Source organism: Penaeus monodon, chromosome 6, assembly GCF_015228065.2.
Source record: "Penaeus monodon isolate SGIC_2016 chromosome 6, NSTDA_Pmon_1, whole genome shotgun sequence".
Lineage (NCBI taxonomy): Eukaryota > Metazoa > Arthropoda > Malacostraca > Decapoda > Penaeidae > Penaeus > Penaeus monodon.
The window spans coordinates 54,216,946-54,239,445 of NC_051391.1; the positions used below are offsets into that span (position 1 = coordinate 54,216,946).

General features: G+C 43.1%; 1 protein-coding gene across 1 annotated transcript in view; it reads left to right on the forward strand.

Moving 5' to 3' along the window:
* Positions 1–22,500, forward strand: part of LOC119574084 (receptor-type tyrosine-protein phosphatase S-like) — a 34,514-nt gene that overhangs the window by 5,797 nt on the left and 6,217 nt on the right. The window lies entirely within an intron of this gene.

The following is a 22,500-nucleotide window of genomic DNA, read 5'->3' on the forward strand; positions in this document are numbered from 1 at the left end:
ATGTACCTGGCACCTTCCCGGCGCATACATACTTTACTTACCTAACACTCTTTTGTCTTACTTGGCACTCTCACACTTTGCTTACCTAAAACTCACTTGCCTTACTCACCCACCTGGTACTCATTTTTTCCCCGCACTTACTTCCCTTACCTAGAGTTCACATAAGTCACTTACCTGGCACTAACTTGCTTTACTCACCTGACACTCATATATTTTAATTACCAGCGTCCACTTACCTAGCTTCCCCCCCCCCCCCCCCCCGCCTACTTTATGTACCTGGCACTTTCCTGCTGCTTACATACTTCACTTACCTAACACTCTCTTGTCTTACTTGGCGCTCACATACCTTGTTTACCTAAAACTCAATTGCCTTACTCACCTGGCACTCTTTTTTTTTACCCCTAATCACTTCCCTTATTTGGCACTCACATGCTTTACTTATCTGGCACTCGTGTTATTTCCTTTCCCGCATTCACTTCCCTTACCTGGAGTTCACATACGATACTTACCTGGCACTCACTTGTTTTACTCACCTGGCACTCAAATATTTCCTTTACTAGCATCCACATCCGTAGCTTATTTGGTAATTAAATACTTTCCATTCCTGGCACTCACCTGCCTCCCTCACCAGCACTCGTATATTTTACTTAACTACAATCACTTCCCTTACCTGGACCTCACATACTTTACTTATCTGGCACTCACTTGCTTTACTCACCTGGCACTCATATATTTTACTTACCAGCGCCCACTGTTACTTTCCTGGTGCTTACATACTTTACTTACCTAACACTCACTTGCCATACTCTGGCACTCCTTATTTTTTTCACCCCTAATTACTTTCCTTACTTGCACTTACATCCTTTACTTACCTGGCACTCGTATTGTTTCCTTACCCGCACTCATTTCCCTTACCTGGAGTTCACATATGTTACTTACCTGGCACTCACTTGCTTTACTCACCTGCCACTCAAATATTTCACTTACTAGTGTCCCAATCCGTAGCTTATTTGGTAATTAAATACTTTTTTACTTACCTGCCTCCCTCACCAGCACATATATTTACCTTAACTACAATCCTTTTCCTTACCTAAAGCTCACATTCTTTACTTATCTGGCACTCACTTGCTTTACTCACCTGGGACTGATATATTTTATTTACCAGCGTCCATTTTCCTAGCTTCCCTACCCCTTCTCTCCTCTCCCCCTTTGCCTACTTTATGTACCTGGCACTTTCCTGCTGCTTACATACTTTACTTACCTAACACTCTTGTCTTACTTAGCGCTCTCACACTTTGCTTACCTAAAACTCACTTGCCTTACTCACCTGACACTCATATATTTTACTTACTAGCCTCCACTTCCCTAGCTTCCGTACTCCCCCCCCCCCCCCACTCCGCCTACTTGATGTACCTGGCACTTTCCTGCTGCTTACATACTTTGCACTCTTTCTTACCTAAAACTCACTTGCCTTACTCACCTTACCCCTAATCACTTTCCTTATTTTGCACTCATACGCGTTACTTACTTGGCAATCGCATTGTTTCCTTCCTCGCACTCACTTCCCTAACCTAGAGCTCACATACGTTACTTACCTGGCACTCACTTGCTTTACTCACCTGGCACTCAAATATTTCATTTACTAGTGTCCACATCCGTAGCTTATTTGGTAATTAAATACTTTACTTTCCTGCCACTCACCTGCCTCCCTCACCAGCACTCGTATGTTTTACTTACCTACAATCACTTCCCTTTACCTGGAGCTCTCATACTTTACTTGTCTGGCACTCACTTGCTTTATTCACCTGGCACTTATATATTTTACTTACCAGCGTTCACTTCCCTAGCTTCCCTACCCCTCCCCCCCACCATCCCCCTTTTCTTACTTTATGTACCTGGCACTTTCCTGGTGCGTACATATTTTACCTACCTAACACTCTCTTGTCTTACTTGGCGCTCTCACACTTTGCTTACCTAACACTCACTTTTTTCTTACCCCTAATCACTTTCCTTACTTGGCACTCACATCCCTTACTTACTTGGCACTTGTATTATTTCCTTTCCTGCACTCACCTCCCTTACCTGGAGTTCACATACGTTACTTACCTGGCACTCACTTGCTTTACTCACCTGTCACCATTTTTTTTTATTCACTTTACTTACTTGGCACTCACATCCTTAACTTACCTGGCACTCGTATGGTTTCCTTTCCCGCACTCACTTCTCGTACCTGGAGTTCACATACTTTACTTACCTATCACTCTCTTATACTTTGTTTACCTAAAACTCACCTGGCACTCATTTTTTTACCTCTAATCACTTCCCTTATTTGGCACATATTATTTCCCGCATTCACTTCCCTTACCTGGTATACAATACTCACCTGGCACTCAAATATTTCACTTACTAGCGTCCACATCCGTAGCTTATTTGGTAATTAAATACTTTATTTTCCTGGCACTCACCTGCCTCCTCACCAGCACTATTTTTTTATTTAAACTACATTCTTTTCCTACCTAAACCACATTCTTTTACTTTATCTTGCACTCACTTGTTTTATTCATCTGGCACTCATTATTTCCCCTTTACAGCATCCACTCCCCCCCCCCTTTGCCTACTTTATTACCTGGCATTTTCCACTGTTACTACTTTCTTACCTAACACTCTCTTTGTTTACTTGAGCTCTCACACTTTTCTTACCTAAAACTCACTTCCCTTACTCACCTGACACTCTATATTTTACTTACTACGTCCCATTCCCACTTCCGTAACCCCCCCCCCCCCCCCCACTCCGCCTACTTGATGTACCTGGCACTTTCCTGATGCTTACATATTTTTTTTTTTTCACTCTTTGCTTACCTAAAACTCACTTGCCTTACTCACCTAGCACTCCTTTTTTTCCTAATCACTTTCCTTATTTGCACCATGCTTTACTTACTTGGCACTCGTATTGTTTCCCTCACTTCCCTAACCTAGAGCTCGCATACGTTACTTACCTGGCACTCACTTGCTTTACTCACTTGCCACTCAAATATTTCATTTACTAGCGCCCACATCCGTAGCTTATTTGGTAATTAAATACTTTTACTTTCCTGCCACTCACCTGCCTCCCTCACCAACACTCGTATGTTTTACTTACTACAATCACTTCCTTTACCTGGAGCTCTCATACTTTACTTGTCTGGCATTCACTTGCTTTATTCACCTGGCACTTATATATATATTTACTTACCAGCGTTCAATTTCCCTAGCTTCCCTACCTCTTCCCCCCACCCACCCACCCGTTTCTTACTTTATGTACCTGGTACTTTCCTGGTGCTTACATACTTTACCTACCTAACACTCTCTTGTCTTACTTGGCGCTCTCACACTTTGTTTACCTAACACACTTTTTCTTACCTCTAATCACTTTCCTTACTTGGCACTCACATCCCTTACTTACCTGTCACTTGTATTGTTTCCTTTCCCGCACTCACTTCCCTTACCTAGAGTTCACATACGTTACTTGCCTGCCACTCACTTCCTTTACTCACCTGGCTTCATGTATTTTATTTACCAGCTTCCACTTCCCTAGCTCCCCCCCCCCCCGCCTACTTTTTGTACCAGGCACTTTCCTGCTGCTTACATACTTCACTTACCTAACAATCTCTTCTCTTACTTGGTGTTCTCACACTTTGCTTACCTAAATCTCACTTGTCTTACTTACCTGTCATCATTTTTTTATTCACTTTACTTACTTGGCACTCACATCCTTAACTTACCTTGCACTTGTATTGTTTCCTTTCCCACACTCACTTCTCGTACCTAGAGTTCACATACGTTACTTACCTGACACTCACTTGCTTTACTCACCTGGCACTCATATATTTTACTTACCAGCGTCCACTTTCCTAGTTTCCATACCCCCCCCCCCCCGGCTACTTTATGTACCTGGCACTTTCCTTGTGCTTACATACTTTACTTACCTATCACTCTCGTATCTTGGCGCTCACATACTTTGTTTACCAAAAACTCACTTACCTTACTCACCTGGCACTATTTTTTTTTTTACCCCAAATCACTTCCCTTATTTGGCACTCACATGCTTTACTTATCTGGCACTCGTGTTATTTCCTTTCCTGCATTCACTTCCCTTACCTGGAGTTCACATACGATACTTACCTGGCACTCACTTGCTTTACTCACCTGGCACTCAAATATATAATTTACTAGCGTCCACATTCGTAGCTTATTTGGTAATTAAACACTTTACTTTCCTGCCACTCACCTGCCTCCCTCACCAGCACTCGTATATTTTACTTAATTACAATCACTTCCCTTACCTGGAGCTCACATACTTTACTTATCTGGCACTCACTTGCTTTACTCACATGGAACTTATATATTTTAGTTACCAGCGTTCAATTCCCTAGCTTCCCTACCCCTTCCCCCCCACCCATCCCCCTTTTCCTACTTTATGTACCTGGAACTTTCCTGGGGCGTACATACTTTACCTACCTACACTCTCTTGTCTTACTTGGCGCTCTCACACTTTGCTTACCTAACACTCACTTTTTTCTTACCCCTAATCACTTTCCTTACTTGGCACTCACATCCTTACTTACTTGGCACTTGTATTGTTTCCTTTCCCACACTCACTTCCCTTACCTGGAGTTCACATACGTTACTCACCTGGCACTCACTTGCTTTACTCACCTGGCTTCATATATTTTACTTAATAGCCTCCACTTACCTAGCCCCCCCACCCCCGCCTACTTTTTGCATGCTTACATAGTTCATTTACCTAACACTCTCTTGTTTTACTTAGTGTTCTCACACTTTGCTTACCTAAAACTCACTTGTCTTACTCACCTGTCACAATTTTTTTTTTCACTCATATATTTTACTTACCAGCCTCCATTTCCCTGCCCCCCCCCCTCCCTGCCTAATTTTTGTACCAGGCACTTTCCTGCTGCTTACATACTTCATTTACCTAACACTCTCTTGTCTTACTTGGTGCTCTCACACTTTGCTTACCTAAAACTCACTTGTCTTGCTCACCTGTCACCATTTTTTATTATTAACTTTACTTACTCACATACTTAACTTACCTGGCACTCGTATGGTTTCCTTTCCCGCACTCACTTCTCGTACCTGGCGTTCACATACGTTACTTACCTGGCACTCACTTGCTTTACTCTCCGGGCACTCATATATTTTACTTACCAGCCTCCATTCCCCCCCCTTTTTCCCTTTCCTGGTGCTTACATACTTCACTTACCTAACACTCTCTTGTCTTACTTGGTACTCTCACACTTTGCTTACCTAAAACTCACTTGTCTTACTCACCTGTCACCATTTTTTTTTATTCACTTTACTTTATTGTTTCCTTTCCCGCACTCACTTCTCGTACCTGGAGTTCACATACGTTATTTACCTGGCACTCACTTGCTTTACTCACCGGGCACTCATACATTTTACTTACCAGCGTCCACTTCCCTGGTTTCCATTCCCCCCCCCCCCCCGCCTACTTTTTGTACCTGGCACTTTCCTGGTGCTTACATACTTCACTTACCTAACACTCTCTTGTCTTACTTGGTGTTCTCACACTTTGCTTTACCAAAAAACTCACTTGTCCTTACTCACCTGTCACCTTTTTTTTTTAATACACTTTACTTATTGGCACTCACTCCTTAACTATTTGCACTCGTATTTCCTTTCTCGCACTTCACTTCTCGACCTGGTGTTCGCATACTTTACTCACCTGGCACTAACTTGCTTTACTCACCTGGCACTCAATATTTTTACCAGCGTCCACTTCCCTGGTTTCCTTTCCCCCCCCCCCCCCCACACACACCTACTTTATGTACCTAGCATTTTCCTGGTGCTTACATACTTTACTCACTTATCACTCTCTTTTACTTTGTTTACCTAAAACTCACTTGCCTTTTTCACCTGGCACTCATTTTTTTTTCCCTCAAAATCATTTCCTTATTTGGCACTCCATGCTTTACTTCCGGGACTCTTTATTTCCTTTCCCGCTTCATTTCCCCTTCCTGGAGTTCACATACGATACTTACCTGGCACTCACTTGCTTTACTCCCTGGCACTCAAATATTTCATTACTGTGTCCACATCCGTTTTTTTGGGTAATTAAACCTTTCCATACCTGCACTCCCTCCCTCCCTCACCATACGCTTTAAATTTTATTTAAACTACATCACTTTCCTTACCGGGGAGCTCACAACTTTACTTTCCCTGCTGGCCCCAAATTGCTTTACTCCCTGGCACTCATATATTTACTTACCACCCCCATTTCCCCCATTTCCGTACCCCCCCCCCCCCCCCCCCCGCACACTCCGCCTACTTTTGTCCTGGCATTTTCCTGCTGCTTACATCTTTGCATTTTTTTGTTTCCCAAAACTCCCTTGTTTTATCACCTACACTTTTTTTTTTCCCAATCATTTTCCTTATTTTAAACTCATATCTTTACTTCTTGGCACTCTATTGTTTCCCTCATTTCCCCAAACCCAAGCTCCATCCCGTTACTACCTGGCCCACTTGCTTTACTCACCTGGTACTCAAATACTTCATTTACTTGTGTCCACATCCATAGCTTATTTCTTAATTAAATATTTTACTTTCCTGCCACCACCTCCCCCCACACCACACTCGTATTTTTTTTTACCTAAAATCATTCCTTTACCTGAGCTCTCAACTTCCCTTTCCCTGGCACTCTTTGCTTTATTCACCTGGCCTTATTATTTTTACTTAACATTAAATTTCCCTTGCTTCCCTCCCCCACCCCCCCCCACCCCCTTTTTTCCTCTTTTGTACCTGGCATTTTTCCTATGTTAATACTTTACCTCCTAACCTCTCTTGTCTTACTTGGCCCCCTCACACTTTGCTTACCTAACACTCACTTTTTTTTAACCCCTTACTTTCCTTACTGGCACTCACACCCCTACTTACCTTCATTTTTTGTTTTTTTTCCCGCCTCTCTTCCCTTACCTACATTTCCCCAAATACTTACTTACCTGCCCTCACTTGTTTTTACTCACCGTTTCATATACTTTATTTTACCCCCCACTTCCTTACTCCCCCCCCCCCCTATTTTATGTATCGGGCCTTTCCTCTCTTACATACTTCCTTCCAAACCTCTCTTGTTTATTTTTTGGGGGGCTCTCACACTTTGCTTACCTAAAACTCATTTGCACCGTCACCTTTTTTATTTTATTCCTTTTACTCCCTTTCCCGCACTCATTTCTCATACCTGAGTTAAAATACGTTACTTACCTGGCACTCACTTTTTACTCCCTGCACTCTTTTTTTTTTCTTACCCCGCATTTCCCGGGTTTCCTACCCCCCCCGTTATTTCCCTGGCACTCACTTGTTTACTCCCGGCCTCTATTTTTTTCACTTACCAGCGTCCATTTCCCTATTTTCCCATACCCCCCCCCCCCCTGCCTACTTTATGTACCTGGCACTGTCCTGGTGCTTACATACTTTACGTACCTATCACTCTCGTATCTTACTCACCTGGCACTCTTTTTTTTTTACCCCTAATCACTTCCCCCTTTTTGCACCCTGTTTTAAATTATCTGGCAGGGGTGTTATTTCCTTTTTCCCGCATTCACTTCCCTTACCTTGATTCACATACGATACTTCCGCACTCACTTCCTTTACTCCCGGGCACTAAAATATTTCTTTACTAGCTTCCACATCGGTAGCTTATTTCGTAATAAATATTTTATTTTCCCCTCCCTCCCTGCCCCCCTCACCACACCGAGTTTTACTTACCTACATCACTTCCCTTTTACCTGGAGCTCTCATACTTTACTTGTCTGGCACTCACTTACTTTATTTACCTGGCACTCACTTGCTTTATTTACCTGGCACTTATATATTTTACTTACCATCGTTCAATTCCCTAGCTTCCCTACCTCTTACCTCCACCTACCCACCCCTTTTTCCTATTTTTTTGTAATGGTACTTTCTGGTGCTTACTCCCTTACCTCCAAACCTCTTTTTGCTTATTTGGGCGCTCTCACCTTTGCTTACCTAACACATTTTTTTTTCTTACATCTAATCATTTTCCCCTTATTTGGGCACTACATCTCTTCTTACCGGGCCTTGATTGTTTCCTTTCCCGCACTCACTTCCCTTACCTGAGTTCCTACGTTACTTACCGGGCACTCACTTACTTTACTCCCCGGGGCCCATATTTTTTTATTTATCACGCCCACCCCCTGGTTTCCACCCCCCCCCCCCCCCGCCTACTTTATGTCCTGGCACTCTCCTGGTGCTTACATACTTTACTTCCCAATAAATCTCTATTTTGCCGCCACATACTTTGTTTCCCAAAAATCACCTTTGCCTTACCCACCTGGCATTCATTTTTTTTTCCCTCAACACATCCCTTATTGGCACTCACATGTTTTACTTTTCTGGCACTCGTGTTATTTCCCTTTCCCCATTCACTTCCCCACCTAGAGTTCACATCGTACTTACCTGGCATAACTTGCTTTACTTCACCTGCACTAAAATTTTTTTTTACAAAACGCCCATCCGTAGTTATTTGGAAATTTAAAATACTTTACTTGCCCTCACCTGCCTCCCTCCCAACATTCGTATTTTTTATTTTCCCTACAATCATTTCCTTTATCTGGAGCTCTCATACTTTGTCTGGCACTCACTTGCTTTATTCACCTGGCACTCATATATTTTACTTACCAGCGTTCAATTCCCTTGCTTCCCTACCTCTTCCCCCCAACCCACCCACCCCTTTTTCCTATTTTATGTACCTGGTACTTTCCTGGTGCTTACATACTTTACCTGCCCAACACTCTCTTGTCTTACTCGGCGCTCTCACATTTTGCTTACATAACACACTTTTTTCTTATCTCTAATCACTTTCCTTACTTGGCACATCCCTTACTTACCTGGCACTTGTTGTTTCCTTTCCCGCACTCACTTCTCTTAACTGGAGTTCACATACGTTACTTACCTGGCACTCACTTGCTTTACTCACCTGGCTTCATATACTTTACTTACCAGCCTCCATTTCCCTAGCCCCTCTCCCCCGCCTACTTTTTGTACCTGGCACTCTCCTGGTGCTTACACACTTCACTTACCTAACACTCTCTTTTCTTACTTGGTGCTCTCACACTTTGCTTACCTAACACACTTTTTTCTTACCTCTAATCACTTTCCTTACTTGGCACATCCCTTACTTACCTGGCATTTGTATTGTTTCCTTTCCCGCTTTCCCTTACCTGGAGTTCACATAAGTTACTTACCTGGCACTCACTTGCTTTACTCACCTGGCTTCATATATTTTACTTACCAGCCTCCACTTCCCTAGCTCTCCCCCCCCCCCCCGCCTACTTTTTGTACCTGGCACTTTCCTGGTGCTTACATACTTTACTTACCTATCACTCTCTTATCTTTGCGCTCACATACTTTGTTTACCTAAAACTCACTTGCCTTACTCACCTGGCACTCATTTTTTTTACCCCTAATCACTTTACTTATGCTTTACTTATCTGGCACTCGTATTATTTCCTTTCCCGCATTCACTTCCCTTACCTGGAGTTCACATAGATACTTACCTGGCACTCACTTCCTTTATTCACCTGGCACTTATATATTTTATTTACCAACGTTCAATTCCCTTGCTTCCCTACTTCTTCCCCGCACCCACCCACCCCTTTTTCCTACTTTATGTTCCCCGTACTTTCCTGGTGCTTACATACTTTACCTACCTAACACTCTTTTGTCTTGCTTGCGCTCTCACACTTTGCTTAACTAACACACTTTTTTCTTACCTCTAATCGCTTTCCTTACTTGGCACTCACATCCCTTACTTACCTGTCACTTGTATTGTTTCCTTTCCCGCACTCACTTCCCTTACCTGGAGTTCACATACATTACTTACCTGGCACTCACTTGCTTTACTCACCTGGCTTCATATATTTTACTTACCAGCCTCCACTTCCCTAGCTCCCCCCCCCCCCCCCGCCTACTTTTTGTACCTGTCACTTTCCTGGTGCTTACATACTTCACTTCCCTAACATTCACTTGTCTTTCTTGGTGCTCTCACACTTTGCTTACCTAAAACTCACTTGTCTTACTCACCTGTCACCATTTTTTTTTTTTTTTATTCACTTTACTTACTTGCACTCACATCCTTAACTTACCTGGCGCTCGTATTGTTTCCTTTCCCGCACTCACTTCTCGTACCTGGAGTTCACATACGTTACTTACATGGCACTCATGTTTTACCCCGGCACTCATTATTTTACTTCCAGCCCCCACTTCCCTTTTTCCCCCCCCCCCCCCCCCCCGCCATTTATGTACCTGGAAATTCCTGTCTTACATATTTACTTCCCTATCCCTCTTTCTGCCTCAATACTTTTTCCCTAAAACTCACTTTTCTTACTGCCTCCCTTTTTTTTTTTTTTTATTCAATCACTTTCCTTTTTTGGCACTCACAGCTTACTTACCTGGCATCGGTTTTTCCTTTCCCAATTCACTTCCCTTACCGGTTCACAACTACTTACCTGGCACCCCCTTGCTTTACTCACTTGCCTAAAAATTTTTTCATTACTTGCCCCCTCCATAGCTTTTTAGAAATTAAATTTTACTTTCCTGCCACTCACCTGCCTCCCTCCAGTACTCGTATTTTTTATTTAACTACAATCACTTCCCTTTACCTGGAGCCTCATATTTTTACTTATTGGCCTCACTTGTTTTACTCACATGGCACTATATTTTTATTTACCAGCGTTCAATTCCCTAGTTTCCCCTCCCCCCCCCCCCCATCCCCTTTTTTATTTTATGTCCCGGGTATTTTCCCGGGTGCGAAAATTTTTTACCTACCAAACCTCTTTGTCTTATTTTGGCGCTCTCACACTTGTTTACAACACCCTTTTTTTACCCCTAATCACTTTCCTTATTGAAAATCACACCCCTACTTTCCCTGCACTTGTATTTTCCTTTTCCCCGCACTCACCCCCCTTCCCGGGTTTCACTACGTTACTTACGGGGGCTCACTTGCTTTACTCCCTGGCTTCTATGTTACCAGCCTCCCTTCCCTACTCCCCCCCCCCCCCGCCTACTTTTGTACCTGGCACTTTCCTGGTGCTTACATACTTCACTTACCTAACATTCTCTTGTCTTTCTTGGTGCTCTCACACTTTGCTTACCTAAAACTCACTTGTCTTACTCACCTGTCACCATTTTTTTTTTTTTTATTCACTTTACTTACTTTCGCACTCACATCCTTAACTTACCTGGCGCTCGTATTGTTTCCTTTCCCGCACTCACTTCTCGTACCTGGAGTTCACATACGTTACTTACATGGCACTCACTTGCTTTACTCACCGGGCACTCATATATTTTACTTACCAGCGTCCACTTCCCTGGTTTCCATACCCCCCCCCCCCCCCGCCTACTTTATGTACCTGGCACTTTCCTGGTGCTTACATACTTTACTTACCTATCACTCTCTTATCTTGGCGCTCACATACTTTGTTTACCTAAAACTCACTTGTCTTACTGACCTGCACTCATTTTTTTTTTTTTTTACTTCTAATCACTTTCCTTATTTGGCACTCACATGCTTTACTTACCTGGCACTCGTGTTATTTCCTTTCCCGAATTCACTTCCCTTACCTGGAGTTCACATACGATACTTACCTGGCACTCACTTGCTTTACTCACCTGGCACTCAAATATTTCATTTACTAGTGTCCCCATCCATAGCTTATTTAGTAATTAAATACTTTACTTTCCTGCCACTCACCTGCCTCCCTCACCAGTACTCGTATGTTTTACTTAACTACAATCACTTCCTTACCTGGAGCTCTCATACTTTACTTATCTGGCCCTCACTTGCTTTACTCACATGGCACTTATATATTTTACTTACCAGCGTTCAATTCCCTAGCTTCCCTACCCCCCCCCCCCCCCCCTTTTTCCTTTTTTCCTGGTGCGTACATATTTTACCTACCTAACACTCTCTTGTCTTACTTGGCGCTCTCACACTTTGCTTACCTAACACTCACTTTTTCTTACCCCTAATCACTTTCCTTACTTGACAATCACATCCCTTACTTACCTGTCACTTGTATTGTTTCCTTTCCCGCACTCACTTCCCTTACCTGGAGTTCACATACGTTACTTACGTGGCACTCACTTGCTTTACTCACCTGGCTTCATATGTTTTACTTACCAGCCTCCACTTCCCTGTCCCCCCCCCCCCGCCTACTTTTGTACCTGGCACTTTCCTGCTGCTTACATACTTCACTTACCTAACACTCTCTTGTCTTACTTGGTGCTCTCACACTTTGCTTACCTAAAACTCACTTGTCTTACTCACCTGTCACCATTTTTTTTTATTCACTTTACTTACTTGGCACTCACATCTTAACTTACCTGGCACTCGTATTGTTTCCTTTCCCGCACTCACTTCTCGTACCTGGAGTTCATATACGTTACTTACCTGGCACTCACTTGCTTTACTCACCGGGCACTCATATATTTTACTTACAGCGTCCACTCCCTGGTTTCCATACCCCCCCCCCCGCCACTTTTGTACCTGGCACTTTCCTGGTGCTTACATACTTTACTTACCTATCACTCTCTTATCTTGGCGCTCACATACTTTGTTTACCTAAAATTCACTTGCCTTACTCACCTGGCACTCATTTTTTTTTACCTCTAATCACTTCCCTTATTTGGCACTCACATGTTTTACTTACCTGGCACTCGTGTTATTTCCTTTCCCGCATTCACTTCCTTTACCTGGAGTACGATACTTACCTGGCACTCACTTGCTTTACTCACCTGGCACTCAAATATTTCACCTACTAGCGTCCACATCCGTATCTTATTTTGTAATTAAATACTTTACTTTCCTGCCACTCACCTGCCTCCCTCACCAGCACTTGTATGTTTTTCTTAACTACAATCACTTCCCTTACCTGGAACTCACATTCATTACTTATCTGGCACTCACTTTCTTTACTCACCTGGCACTCATATATTTTACATACCAGCGTCCACTTACCTAGCTTCCCTACCCCCTCCCCCCTTTACTTACTCTATGTACCTGGTACTTTCCTGGTGCTTACATACTTTACTTGCCTAATACTCTCTTGTCTTACTTGGTGTTCTCACACTTTGCTTACCTAAAACTCACTCTTCTTACTCACCTGTCACCATTTTTTTTTTTTCACTTTACTTACTTGGCACTCACATCCTTAATTTACCTGACACTCGTATTGTTTCCTTTCCCGCACTAACTTCTCGTACCTGGAGTTCACATACGTTATTTACCTGGCACTCACTTGCTTTACTCACTTGGCACTCATATATTTTACTTACCAGCGTCCACTTCCCTGGTTTCCATACCCCCCCCCCCCCGCCTACTTTATGTACCTGGCACTTTCCTGCTGCTTACATACTTTACTTACCTCTCACTCTCTTATCTTGGCGCTCACATATATTGTTTACCTAAAACTCACTTGCCTTACTCACCTGGCACTCATTTTTTTTTTTTTTACCTCTAATCACTTCCCTTATTTGGCACTCACATGCTTTACTTATCTGGCACTCGTGTTATTTCCTTTCCCGCATTCACTTCCCTTACCTGGAGTTCACATACGATACTTACCTGGCACTCACTTGCTTTGCTCACCTGGCACTCAAATATTTCACCTACTAGCGTCCACATCCGTAGTTTATTTGGTAATTAAATACTTTACTTTCCTGCCACTCACATGCCTCCCTCACCAGCACTCGTATGTTTTACTTAACTACAATCACTTCCCTTACCTGGAACTCACATTCTTTACTTATCTGGCACTCACTTGCTTTACTCACCTGGCACTCATATATCTTACTTACCAGCGTTCACTTACCTAGCTTCCCTACACCCCCCCCCCTTTTACCTATTCTATGTACCTGGTACTTACCCGGTGCTTACATACTTTACTTACCTAACACTCACTTGCCATACTCTGGCACTCCTTATTTTTTCTCACCCCTAATTACTTTCCTTACTTGCCACTTACATCATTTACTTACCTGGCACTCGTATTGTTTCCTTGCCCGCACTCATTTCCCTTACCTGGAGTTCACATATGTTACTTACCTGGCACTCACTTACTTTACTCACCTGCCACTCAAATATTTCACTTACTAGTGTCCACATCCGTAGCTTATTTGGTAATTAAATACTTTACTTACCTGCTTCCCACACCAGCACATATATTTTACTGAACTAAAATCCTTTTCCTTACCTAAAGCTCACATTCTTTACTATCTGGCACTCACTTGCTTTACTCACCTGGCACTCATATATTTTACTTACCAGCATCCACTTTCCTAGCTTCCCTACCCCTTCTCCACCCCCCCTTTGCCTACTTTATGTACCTGGCACTTTCCAGCTGCTTACATACTTTACTTACCTAACACTCTTGTCTTACTTAGCGCTCTCACACTTTCCTTACCTAAAACTCACTTGCCTTACTCACCTGACACTCATATATTTTACTTACTAGCCTCCATTTCCCTAGCTTCCGTACCCCTCCCCCCACTCCGCCTACTATATGTACCTGCCACTTTCCTGCTGCTTACATACTTTGCACTCTTTGCTTACCTAAAACTCACTTGCCTTAGTCACCTAGCACTCTTTTTTTTTCTTTTTTTTACCCCTAATCACTTTCCTTATTTTGCACTCATACGCGTTACTTACTTGGCACTCGCATTGTGTCCTTCCTCGCACTCACTTCCCTAACCTAGAGCTCACATACGTTACTTACCTGGCACTCACTTCCTTTGCTCACCTGGTACTCAAATATTTCATTTACTAGTGTCCACATCCGTAGCTTATTTGGTAATTAAATACTTTACTTACCTGCCACTCATCTGCCTCCCTCACCAGCACTCCTTTGTTTTACTTACCTACAATCACTTCTCTTACCTGGAGCTCTCATATTTTACTTGTCTGGCAATCACTTGCTTTATTCACCTGGCATTTATATATCTTACTTACCAGCGTCCACTTACCTAGTTTCCCTAACTCTCCCCCCCCCCACCCCACCCCCTTTTCCTACTTTATGGACCTGGCACTTTCCTGGTGCGTACATATTTTACCTACCTAACACTCTCTTGTCTTACTTGGCGTTCTCACACTTTGCTTACCTAACACTCACTTTTTTTCTTACCCCTAATCACTTTCCTTACTTGGCACTCATATATTTAACTTACCTGGCACTCGTATTGTTTCCTTTCCCGCACTCAGTTCCCTTACCTGGAGTTCACATACGTTACTTACCTGGCACTCACTTGCTTTACTCACCTGGCACTCAAATATTTCATTTACTATTGTCCACATCCGTAGCTTATTTGGTAATTAAATACTTTACTTTCCTGCCACTCACCTGCCTCCCTCAACAGCACTCGTATGTTTTACTTACCTACAATCACTTCCTTTACCTGGAGCTCTCATACTTTACTTGCTTTACTCACCTGGCACTTATATATTTTACTTACCAGCGTTCAATTCCCTAGCTTCCCTACCTCTTCCCCCCATCCACCCACCCCTTTTTCCTACTTTATGTACCTGGTACTTTCCTGGTGCTTACATACTTTACCTACCTAACACTCTCTTGTCTTACTTGGCGCTCTCACACTTTGCTTACCTAACACACTTTTTTCTTACCTCTAATCACTTTCCTTACTTGGCACTCACATCCCTTACTTACCTGTCACTTGTATTGTTTCCTTTCCCGCACTCACTTCCCTTACCTGGAGTTCACATACGTTACTTACCTGCCACTCACTTGCTTTACTCACCTGGCTTCATATATTTTATTTACCAGCATCCACTTCCCTAGCTCCCCCCCCCCCGCCTACTTTTTGTACCTGGCACTTTCCTGGTGCTTACATACTTCACTTACCTAACACTCTCTTGTCTTACTTGGTGCTCTCACACTTTGCTTACCTAAAACTCACTTGTCTTACTTACCTGTCACCATTTTTTTTTATTCACTTTACTTACTTGGCACTCACATCCTTAACTTACCTGGCACTTGTATTGTTTCTTTTCCCGCACTCACTCCTCGTACCTGGAGTTCACATACCATACTTACCTGGCACTCACTTGCTTTACTCACCGGGCACTCATATATTTTACTTACCAGCCTCCACTTTCCTAGCCCCCCCCCCCCCCATCCCGCCTACTTTTTGCATGCTTACATACTTCACTTACCTAACACTCTCTTGTCTTACTTGGTGCTCTCACACTTTGCTTACCTAAAACTCATTTGTCTTACTCACCTATCACCATTTTTTTTTTTATTCACTTTACTTACTTGGCACTCACATCCTTAACTTACCTGGCATTCTTATTATTTCCTTTCCCGCACTGACTTCTCGTACCTGGAGTTCACATACGTTACTTACCTGGCACTCACTTGCTTTACTCACCTGCCACTCAAATATTTCCTTTACTAGCATCCACATCCGTAGCTTATTTGGTAATTAAATACTTTCCATTCCTGGAACTCACCTGCCTCCTTCACCAGCATTTGTATATTTTACTTAACTACAGTCACTTCCCTTACCTGGACCTCACATACTTTACTTATATGGGACTCACTTGCTTTACTCACTTAGCACTCATATATTTTACTTACCAGCGTCCACTTACCTAGCTTCCCTACACCCCCCCCCTTTACCTACTCTATGTACCTGGTACTTTCCTGGTGCTTACATACTTTACTTACCTAACACTCACTTGCCATACTCTGGCACTCCTTATTTTTTCTCACCCCTAATTACTTTCCTTACTTGCCACTTACATCATTTACTTACCTGGCACTCGTATTGTTTCCTTACCCGCGCTCATTTCCCTTACCTGGAGTTCACATATGTTACTTACCTAGCACTCACTTGCTTGACTCACCTGGCACTCAAATATTTCACTTCCTAGTGTCCACATCCGTAGCTCATATATTTACTTACCAGCGTCCATTTTCCTAGCTTCCCTACCCTTCTCCCCCCCCCCCCCCCTTTGCCTACTTTATGTACCTGACACTTTCCTGCTGCTTACATACTTTACTTACCTAACACTCTCTTATCTTACTTAGTACTCACCTGACACTCATATATTTTACTTACCAGCATCCACTTCCCCAGCTTCCGTACCCCTCCCCCCCCCACACTTTCCTGCTGCTTACATACTTTGCACTCTTTGCTTACCTAAAACTCACTTGCTTTACTCACCTCGGCTAATATATTTTCCGTTCCACTTCCCTGCCCCCCCCCCCCCGCCTACTTTTTGTATCTGGCACTTTCCTGGTGCTTACATACTTCACTTACCTAACACTCTCTTGTCTTACTTGGTGCTCTCACACTTTGCTTACCTAAAACTCACTTGTCTTACTCACCTGTCACCATTTTTTTTTTTTCAACTTACTTACTTGGCACTCACATCCTTAACTTACCTGGCACTTGTATTGTTTCCTTTCCCGCACTCACTTCTCGTACCTGGAGTTCACATACGTTATTTCCCTGGCACTCACATGCTTTACTTATCTAGCACTCGTTTTATTTCCTTTCCCGCATTCCCTTCCCTTACCTGGAGTTCACATATGATACTTACCTGGCACTCACTTGCTTTACTCACCTGGCACTCAAATATTTCATTTACTAGCGTCCACATCCGTAGCTTATTTGGTAATTAAATACTTTACTTGCCACTCACCTGCCTCCCTCACCACATCGTATGTTTTACTTACCTACAATCACTTCCTTTATCTGGAGCTCTCATACTTTGTCTGGCACTCACTTGCTTTATTCACCTAACACTCTCTTGTCTTACTTGGCGCTCTCACACTTTGCTTACCTAACACTCACTTTTTTCTTACCCCTAATCACTTTCCTTACTTGGCACTCACATCCCTTACTTACTTGGCACTTGTATTGTTTCCTTTCCCGCACTCACTTCCCTTACCTGGAGTTCACATACGTTACTCACCTGGCACTCACTTGCTTTACTCACCTGGCTTCATATATTTTACTTACCAGCCTCCACTTCCCTAGTCCCCCCCCCCCCCGCCTACTTTTTGTACCTGGCACTTTCCTGGTGCTTACATACTTCACTTACCTAACACTCTCTTGTCTTACTTGGTGCTCTCACACTTTGCTTACCTAAAACTCACTTGTCTTACTCACCTGTCACCATTTTTTTTTATTCACTTTACTTAATTGGCACTCACATCCTTAACTTACCTTGCACTCGTATGGTTTCCTTTCTCGCACTCACTTCTCGACCTGGAGTTCACATACGTTACTTACCTGGCACTCACTTGCTTTACTCACCTGGCACTCATATATTTTATTACCAGCGTCCACTTCCCTGGTTTCCTTACCCCCCCCCCCCCCACCTACTTTATGTACCTAGCACTTTCCTGGTGCTTACATACTTTACTCACCTATCACTCTCTTTTACTTTGTTTACCTAAAACTCACTTGCCTTACTCACCTGGCACTCATTTTTTTTTACCTCTAATCATTTCCCTTATTTGGCACTCACATGCTTTACTTACCTGGCACTCGTGTTATTTCCTTTCCCGCATTCACTTCCCTTACCTGGAGTTCACATACGATACTTACCTGGCACTCACTTGCTTTACTCACCTGGCACTCAAATATTTCATTTACTAGTGTCCACATCCGTAGCTTATTTGGTAATTAAACACTTTCCATTCCTGTCACTCACCTGCCTCCCTCACCAGTACGCGTATATTTTACTTAACTACAATCACTTTCCTTACCTGGAGCTCACATACTTTACTTATCTGGCACTCACTTGCTTTACTCACCTGGCACTCATATATTTTACTTACCAGCCTCCACTTCCCCAGTTTCCGTACCCCCCCCCCCCCGCACACTCCGCCTACTTTATGTACCTGGCACTTTCCTGCTGCTTACATACTTTGCACTTTTGCTTACCTAAAACTCACTTGTCTTACTCACCTAGCACTCTTTTTTTCCCTAATCACTTTCCTTATTTTGCACTCATATGCTTTACTTACTTGGCACTCGTATTGTTTCCCTCACTTCCCTAACCCAGAGCTCGCATACGTTACTTACCTGGCACTCACTTGCTTTACTCACCTGGTACTCAAATATTTCATTTACTTGTGTCCACATCCATAGCTTATTTCGTAATTAAATACTTTACTTTCCTGCCACTCACCTGCCTCCCTCACCAGCACTCGTATGTTTTACTTACCTACAATCACTTCCTTTACCTGGAGCTCTCATACTTTACTTGTCTGGCACTCATTTGCTTTATTCACCTGGCACTTATATATTATACATACCTAACACTCTCTTGTCTGACTTGGCGCTCTCACACTTTGCTTACTTAACACTCACTTTTTCTAACCCCTAATCACCTTCCTTACTTGGCACTCACATCCCTTACTTACCTGTCAATTGTATTGTTTTCTTTCCCGCACTCTCTTCCCTTACCTAGAGTTCACATACGTTACTTACCTGGCACTCACTTGCTTTACTCACCTCGCTTCATATATTTTACTTACCAGCCTCCACTTCCTTAGCTCCCCCCCCCCCCCGCCTACGTTTTGTATCTGGCACTTTTCTGCTGTTTACATACTTCACTTACCTAACACTCTCTTGTCTTACTAGGTGCTCTCACACTTTGCTTACCTAAAACTCACTTGTCTTACTCACCTGTCACCATTTTTTTTTTTTATTCTCTTTACTTACTTGGCACTCACATCCTTAACTTACCTGGCACTCGTATGGTTTCCTTTCCCGCACTCACTTCTCGTACCTGGAGTTCACATACGTTACTTACCTGGCACTCACTTGCTTTACTCACCTGGCACTCATATTTTTTACTTACCAGCGTCCACTTCCCTAGTTTCCATACCCCCCCCCCCCCCCGCCTACTTTATGTACCTGGCACTTTCCTGGTGCTTACATACTTTACTTACCTATCACTCTCTTATCTCCGCGCTCACATACTTTGTTTACCTAAAACTCACTTGCCTTACTGACCTGGCAGTCATTTTTTTTTTACCTCTAATCACTTCCCTTATTTGGCACTCACATGCTTTACTTACCTGGCACTCGTGTTATTTCCTTTCCCGAATTCACTTCCCTTACCTGGAGTTCACATACGATACTTACCTGGCACTCACTTGCTTTACTCACCTGGCACTCATATATTTCATTTACTAGTGTCCACATCCGTAGCTTATTTGGTAATTAAATACTTTACTTTCCTGCCACTCACATGCCTCCCTCACCAGCACTCGTATGTTTTATTTAACTACAATCACTTCCTTTACCTGGAGCTCTCATACTTTACTTATCTGGCACTCACTTGCTTTACTCACATGGCACTTATATATTTTACTTACCAGCGTTCAATTCTCTAGCTTCCCTACCCCCCCCCCCACCCATCCCCTTTTTCCTACTCTATGTACCTGGCACTTTCCTGGTGCGTACATATTTTACCTACCTAACACTTCTTGTCGTACTTGGCGCTCTCACACTTTGCTTACCTAACACTCACTCTTTTCTTACCCCTAATCACTTTCCTTACTTGGTACTCACATCCCTTACTTACCTGGCACTTGTATTTTTCCTTTCCCGCACTAACTTCCCTTACCTGGAGTTCACATACGTTACTTACCTGGCACTCACTTGCTTTACTCACCTGGCTTCATATATTTTACTTACCAGCCTCCACTTCCCTCGTCCCCCCCCCCCCCCGCCTACTTTTTTTACCTGGCACTTTCCTGGTGCTTACATACTTCACTTACCTAACACTCTCGTGTCTTACTTGGTGCTCTCACATTTTGCTTACCTAAAACTCACTTGTCTTACTCACCTGTCACCATTTTTTTTTATTCACTTAACTTACCTGACACTCGTATTGTTTCCTTTCCCGCACTCACTTCTCGTACCTGGAGTTTACATACGTTACTCACCTGGCACTCACTTGCTTTACTCACCTGGCACTCATATATTTTACTTACCAGCCTCTACTCCCTGGTTTCCTAACCCCCCCCCCCCCCGCCTACTTTATGTACCTGGCACTTTCCTGGTGCTTACATACTTTACTTACCTATCACTCTCTTATCTCCGCGCTCACATACTTTGTTTACCTAACACTCACTTGCCTTACTCACCTGTCACCATCTTTTTTTTCACTTCACCTCTAATCACTTCCCTTTTTGGCACTCACATGCTTTACTTACCTGGCACTCGTGTTATTTCCTTTCCCGAATTCACTTCCCTTACCTGGAGTTCACATACGATACTTATTTTACTTACCAGCGTTCAATTCCCTAGCTTCCCTACCTCTTCCCCCACCCACCCACCCCTTTTTCCTACTTTATGTACCTGGTACTTTCCTGGTGCTTACATACTTTACCTACCTAACACTCTCTTGTCTTACTTGGCGCTCTCACACTTTGCTTACCTAACACACTTTTTTTTACCTCTAATCACTTTCCTTACTTGGCACATCCCTTACTTACCTGTCACTTGTATTGTTTCCTTTCCCGCACTCAGTTCCCTTACCTGGAGTTCACATACGTTACTTACCTGCCACTCACTTGCTTTACTCACCTGGCTTCATATATTTTACTTACCAGCTTCCACTTCCTTAGCTCCCCCCCCTCCCCCGCCTACTTTATGTACGGCATTTCCGCTTCCTATCCTCCTCTCTTGTCTTACTTGGCGCTCTCAATCTTTGCTTACCTACACCCATATGCTTTACTTACCTGGAACTCGTATTGTTTCCTTTCCCGCACTCACTTCCCTTACATAGAGCTCACATACGTTACTTACCTGGTACTCACTTGCTTTACTCACCTGGCACTCAGATATTTCATTTACTAGCATCCACATCCGTTGCTTATTTGGTAATCAAATATTTTACTTTCCTGGCACTCACTTGCCTTCCTCACCAGCATTCATATATTTTACTTACCTACAGTCATTTCCTTTACCTAAAGCTCACATACTTTTCTTATCTGGCACTCACTTGCTTTACTCACTTGGCAATCACTTGCTTTACTCGCCTGGCAATCACTTGCTTTACTCACCTGGCACTCATATCTTTTACTTAACAGCGTCTATTTCAGTAGCTTATTTGATGCTTACATATGGTACTTACCTTTCTCAGCATCACTCATATATTTTACTTACCTACACTCGCTTCCTTTACCTGGTGCTCACATATTTTACTTACTTGGCACCCACTCTACTTACCTAGGACTCACATGCATTACTTACCAGCAATTGATTAATTCGCGCTAATATACCTTAGTTGCCTAAAGCTCACTTACGTTACCTATCTTCTGAAGATCACTTACCTAACACTTATTTACCTTGCTTGACACTCGCCTGACGCTCTGTTCATTGTGGCGCTGAATTATCTGATGTTCCTTCACATTCTTTACT